Genomic DNA, 6,739 nt, shown 5'->3' on the forward strand with positions numbered 1-6,739 from the left:
CTTGCTGCACGTGCAGCTTTTAAATCACTGAAAAGACTTTGAGCCTTTTCTTGCCCTAAAGTAAGGCTAAATAAGAACCGTATGCACCTGTACCGACTTACCTATAAATTTTTAAAGACTCACTCAGGGACGGATCTCGTTCGTAAGCCGGGGACTGCCTGTACAATATTCCATGAAATGGATGGACTGAGATACGTTAAAACAAACCCCTATTTCTGGACACTTAGGTCTTTCAAATTGTTTGACATTATAAACAATGCTGTTATGAACATCTTTGGACATCAAATATTGTCTACATTTTGGATTATTTTGTTGGATAAATGCTTAGAAGTACAATCACTATGTTAAAAGATATGAATATTTATGACTTTTTTGGGTACAGTTTACCATATTTCCATCTAAAGTGGTTTGACCAGTTTAGACTCCCACCAGTAGTATGTGAGAATCCTCATAAACACTGTGTAATAGCATTAATAAAGTGAGAGTTAAAAATACATAGTTTTATAATTGAACAATAGTATTGCATCACTATTTGTAATTTATTTTGTTGCGAGGTGAAACAGTGTTTATTCTTTTCGTCCATCTGTATCTCACTTGTTTGTGTGAATTGCTTAGTCATGTGGGAAGCATCTGTGAGGAATGTTTTTGGCTTGAAGTACTATCTGAATACCTCATGAACAGTGGCTTACACTAATAAGGGTTTATTTTTTCTTCACACAAACAGGAGTCTGAAAGTAAGCAGCTGCTGGTATTGGTTCTGCAGTTCAATGATACCATGTTTGCAAGATGACCACCCCAGCTCCAGTCATCCTATCCTTGTCCAAGAAAACAAAAGTTTTTCTAGAAATGCCCCTCTCCGCCAACAGATGCTTGCTTGCAAGATTGTGCCACATTGCTACCCTAGTTGCCAGTGAGGCCAGCACAAAAAAAGGGGGATAGGAATATTTCCTGAGTTAGCCAATCAATGGTGCATGCCACAATGTCCTTTGCCTATTTGTCTATTGGAATGTTTGTCTTTTTCTTATTGATTTGTAAAAGTTCTTTATATATTAAGAATACTAACCCACTTTTTTGTCACATGCGTTTGGCAAGTATATTTCCCCAGCTTCTTGTATGTGATTTAATTTCGTTTCAATATACAGAAGATTTACCTTTTTTATTTGTTAGGTCCATACATCTTTTCTTGTATGGTTTCCTCTTTTGTTCTGAGAAAATATCACTATACTTCCATCTTTTCTTTTTGATCTTTCATGGTTTCATCTTAATTTAAAATAGCAGGAATGGCACCCTGTTTGACTTCTTACCGGAGACTCGGGGAGCAGTGACTCAGGGAGGTGGGTGCAAAAGAATAGAGAAAACAAATTTAGCGTACTATCACTGAACAGGAGCCCTGGTGGTGCAGTAGTTAAGAACTGTGGCTGCTAACCAAAAGGTTGGCAGTTTGAATTCACCAGCTACTCCTTGGAAACTCTGTGGGGCAGTTCTACTCTGTTCTGTAGGGTTGCTATGAGTCAGAATTGATGTGACGGCAACGGGTTTGGTTTTGGTTTATCACTGAGCATAAGCGAAAAAGCTCAATCTTGCCTTCCAACTATGAAGGAAAGTCTCTCGTGTTAAAATATTTATTGGTGAACAGTGGTGGCGGCTGGATAAGGTAGACTTTTGGGGCCTGTTTAGAGGCAAGGCATGTTTTGTGGCAAACAAACCTCAGATGTTGAGGAGAGAGAATGTGAAACAAAGACACTGGCTCAGTTTCAAAAAGAAGAGGTGAGTAGGAATATACAAATGGAAGGACCACACAGAGATGAATTTTATAAGCAGTTATGCTATGGAAAACCCTGGAAGCATAGTGAAGATTCCAAAGATTGCTGAGAGAGAACCACCAGCAAAGTGCAGCTGGAAACTGCCCTCAGTTCATTGATCAAAAGGAGTTTTTATGAAGGGTAGTGAAAAACAGCCTGTTTAGTGACGCTGCCTTCTATACTGTGCATTTTTCCTACAGTGGGATTAACTCAGGGCTGGACACTCTCTATGTCCCAGATGAAATTACTTTAAGGTGACAGCCAAGTGACAGCCTAGCCCTGTATAATCATGAAAAAAATATACAAATACACAAGACATTTTAGGCTTAGAAAAAAATATCTTTCCATATGTTTGCATCTGATCCCATCTGTCTTTGATATAGAAAGATGACAAACTGAAATGGAGAATGAACTGCCCAAATTATTTCTCTCTGCTCCAAATAGAAACTACAGAATGGCCCAGAGAATAATCCGTAAATCCCCTCCCACCTCCAATTATCCTGAAACTGCAAGAGTAAATTTGGGAAAATAATTCTATGACTCTGCAATATCCCTCCGTCTTTAAATTGTCTTCTCTGGGTTAGATCAGTTTTTAGGTGCTCAGATTCATGGATACTTTGATATAAATTAATAGATTGGATGAATATTAGATTTGGAGGGGACTGAACTACGGCCATCATTTCTTGCACATGATGAGAGATGCATGTTCATCAAGGCAAAGGTGGAAAACTCTAGAAAAGAAATCTCTTTAACCGATTAGTCCTCCCCAGCTAGCCTTTCCTGACAGTTAGTATTTCCTCAAGCACTGAGTTGTGCTTCTTCCCATGTTTTAAGCAAATATTTTTCTGCCTACTGGTCAGGCTACTTTAATTTCAGGTCATTTGAGTAAATTGCATGAATTGAGAGTTTTGTTCATAACTTTCAACCTTCTGATTCATACATCCGCACAAACGTATTCACTGTGCTTTTCCTACTACGATAGTCCTTGAAAAGATGGGTTAATTTGACATCATACTAGGTACCCATTTTATTACATTTGGTTCTCCCACAGGATGCTATTAGTGACTAATGTAACAGGCTTTGCATAAGCTGTTTCTTTCTGCCTTTGTCTAATAGTTCTTTTGATCACAGCTAGAGCCAAACAACAACTGCCTTAAGGTGATTTATTCTTTTTTTTTTTCCAAAATGTTATTTCCATCTTTATACAAGGGAGACTAATGCACTTTAATAAAGAGCACATAATAGGAAAAATTGGGACTTATTCAAAAGGGTATTAGCGACAGCTCTCCTTTTGTCTGGTGTCTACCAAACCCCTCAGCAGCTCCTTTCGACCACACCGCTGCCTTGGTAACTCTTGCAGGGCACATGCTGTGTGTCTTACCTTCCCCAGGCATTTTCAGATGCGGGCTTTGGGCTTTGCTGGGTCACATGGCACTTCCTCCAACAGGGCCCATATGCCTGGTAAGTGCACATTCCCCGTGCAGGCTGTCTCCGTGACCCTCTCTTTCACAAGAACTCCTTCGCATTCCTTACATCTGCAAGCTCTGGACCTGTCTTTTGTTGGCTGGGAACATTGAAATAGATGGAGCTTCTGTTTCCTGATGGTTTAAACCAGCATCAGCTCCATACTGCTTAGAGATGCAATTTGTCTCGCTGACTTTAAAACACAGTGTTCAGCCTAAAACAATCCTGCACTATTAATGATCATGTCCTAACAGCCTAACAATGGAGAAGCAACTCTCTCTTTTCCAGAGAACTGGTCACTCTGTATGTTATTCTGTTTAACGACATTAAAGAGGTCATCTATCAAGATCACAACAGCGTGGCAGATCCCCTGTGTGGTGGTAAGGGGGTCCACTACTTGATTCGAAGAGGGCTGAGTGTTCTTAGAGTCTCCATGTGTATTCATGGCCACCTTTGCAAAGATGAAATTGAACTGTTGCTGTGGTATTGAATTCTATGTAACCCAGGGAGAGACAACAAACAGTAAGCTCCGTGATGATGGCTGGGCACTTCAAGATGATGGGCACTTCAAACTTTTTTCGGTAGCTTTTCTTCTTAATGGCGTCATTGTGTTCCAGGCTTAGTTGGTGGTGGTGCTAAGCTCCAGAAAACAAAAGGTAAGAAGAGAGGGAGGAGGAAGCTTGAGGGACAGATCTGGTCCAAGTTTCAGTAGGTCCATTCCTCAAAGTTCTAAAAAAGGCAGACAGTAGATAAATGCTGAAGTACATCATGTGATCACAAGTATGTTAAAAAATGTGCATTGCAAAACAAGGGAAAAAATAAACTAAAATGTTAACAGTTGTTATCTCGTGGGTGGGAATATAGTTGACTGGCTCTTTTCTTGTCTTTTTTGCATTTCCTCATATTTTCTATGCTGAATATACACTATTTTATGAAGGAGAAATACTTTCATAAATTAAAAATGTAAAGAAAAAACTTCCACACGCCAAGATATATTTACCATTACATCTAGTATAAATATAGTATGCCATGAAATACAATTATTAAATAACTAAGTAACGACATGAAATCTTAGCTATACTCAGAACCTTTGGAAGAGTATACATTTAACACAAAGAAGCAAAAGCACATTGTTGACTATAACCCCAATAGCAACAGTGTTTCCTAAGCAATTAAAAAAAAATTCATCAGCAAATAAACTGAATGTTAAGGATTCTTCAGATATACTGGTTGAGGCAAAGTCATATATCTATATTTATCAGCTTTACTGAGATATAATTCTCACGGCATAAAATTCACCCATTTAAAGTGTAAAATTTAGTGTATTCACAGATATATGTAACCATCGCCACAGTCAATTTTAGAACATTTTCATCACCTCAAAAAGAAACCCTATACCCATTAGCAGTCTTTCCTCATTTTCCCCAAAATCCCTTCCAGCCCTAGGAAAGCACTACTCTACTTTCTGTCTCTATGTATTTGTTCTGAACATTTTATATAAATGGAATCATACAATATGTGGCCTTTTGTGTCTGACTTCTTTCACTTAGCATAGTATTTTTGAGGTTCATTCATGTTGTATCATGTAGCAATACTTCGTTCCTTTCTATGGCTGAATAATATTCCATTGTAGGATACACCACATTTTGTTTATCTGTTCATCAGTTGATGAACGTTTGAATTGATTCCACTTTTTGGCTATTATGAATAATGCTGTGATGAACAGCTCTGGTGGTGCAGTGGTTAAGTGATCGACTGCTAACTGAAAGGTCGGCAGTTTGAAACCACCAGCGGCTCCGCGGGAGAAAGATGTGGCAGTCTGCTTGCGTAAAGATTTACAGCCTTGGAAACCCTGTGGGGTCACTATGAGTCAGAATGGACTTGATGGCAGTGTTTTTTTGGGGAACATTGGTGTACAAGTTTTTGTTTGAACACTTGTGCATCATATAGAAATATTTAATAAAATCAAAATAAAAATCCACACTTTTTCACGTTTTTGTTCAGTTGTAACACTAGCTGCCCATGTGGCAGTTCGTTCTCTTACTGTACCCACCCAGAGCTAGATCAGATCTCACAAGTTAAAAGGACACCATCCTTCAGACTGCCAAATAGGCAAATGCCAGCTGCACGCTCAGGGGTTCCTGGCTTCCGACGTGCTGGCTCCACTACTCCCTGGGGTTGGATAATTCACTGGAATGACTCAGAGAACTCATGGAAAGCGCTATACTTACGATTACAGATTCATTATGGTAAAAAGGATACAAATCAGGATTAGCACAAAGAAGAGATTCATAGGGCGAGGGCTAAGAGTGTTTCCAACACGAAACTTCTGTGTCCCAAAAAGGGCGCACTACCTCCCAGGTGCATCGATGTCTTTCACCAACCAAGAAGCCCACGGAGCTCCCATGTCCAGAGCCTTTGTTGGCGTCATTACTTAATCATGATTGAGGCCTCACTGTATAGGCATAATTGAATGAATCATATCCTCTTCCTTCCCCTGAAGTCAGCTGATATCAGGCCACACATGTGGTGGTCTTTCTAGTCAGTCCAGCCCCAGCTCATTAGCACAAACCTTCAGGTGTGGTTTAGATAACAAAGGCACCTCAATTAGAAATTCCAAAGGTTTAGAGTTATCTGTCAGGAGCCTAAGGGCAAAGACCGGATTATTTGGGTAAAGTTAATGTAAACTCTACAATTTGTTTTCAGTTCTTTTGGGTATATACCTAATGGTGGAATTCCTGGGTCATTTGGTAACTTTATGTTTAGCATTTTGAGCAACTACCAGACCATTTTCCAAAGCAGCAGCACCATTTTATATTCCTACCTGCAATGCATAAGGGTTCCAATTTCTCTACATTCCTGCCAACACTTGTTATTTTCTATTTTATTTTATAATAGCTATTCTAGTGGATGTGAAGTGGTATCTCATTGTGGTTTTGATTTACATTTCTCTGATAACTAACAATGTCAACCATCCTTTCATGTGCTCGTTGGCCATTTGTATATCTTCTTGGAAAAATGGCTATTCTAGTCATTTGTCCACTTTTTAATTGGATTGTCTTTGTATTGTTGAGTTGTATGAGTTATTAACAACATCATATCTTTCTATTGCAGTTTTGGCATTAATCATGACAAAATAAGAAAGCAGCTTTCTTTTTCCGAAGCTCTCAATGAGCCTTAAGCAACAGGGACAGTCTTCTCTGGTCTCAATAGTTCAAGGATTAAGAAAAATGCAAAAGAGGCAGGCAGGTACAGAGCAGAGGGTAAGCATAATCTAGACCAAAGCTTCTCACACTTTAATGAGCATGCAACTCACCTGGGAATCTTGCTGAAATACAGATTCTGACTCAGCAGGTCTGGGATGTGGCTCAAGACTCTGCATTTCCAAGAAACTCCCAGGAGATGCCAGCTGCTGCTCCAAGGACCACACTTGGAGTAGTGAGCATCTAGAGCCTACAGGGGCCACCTGGGTT

The sequence above is a fragment of the Trichechus manatus genome, unplaced genomic scaffold (genome assembly GCF_000243295.1).
Source record: "Trichechus manatus latirostris isolate Lorelei unplaced genomic scaffold, TriManLat1.0 scaffold00079, whole genome shotgun sequence".
In the NCBI taxonomy this organism is placed as follows: Eukaryota; Metazoa; Chordata; class Mammalia; order Sirenia; family Trichechidae; genus Trichechus; species Trichechus manatus.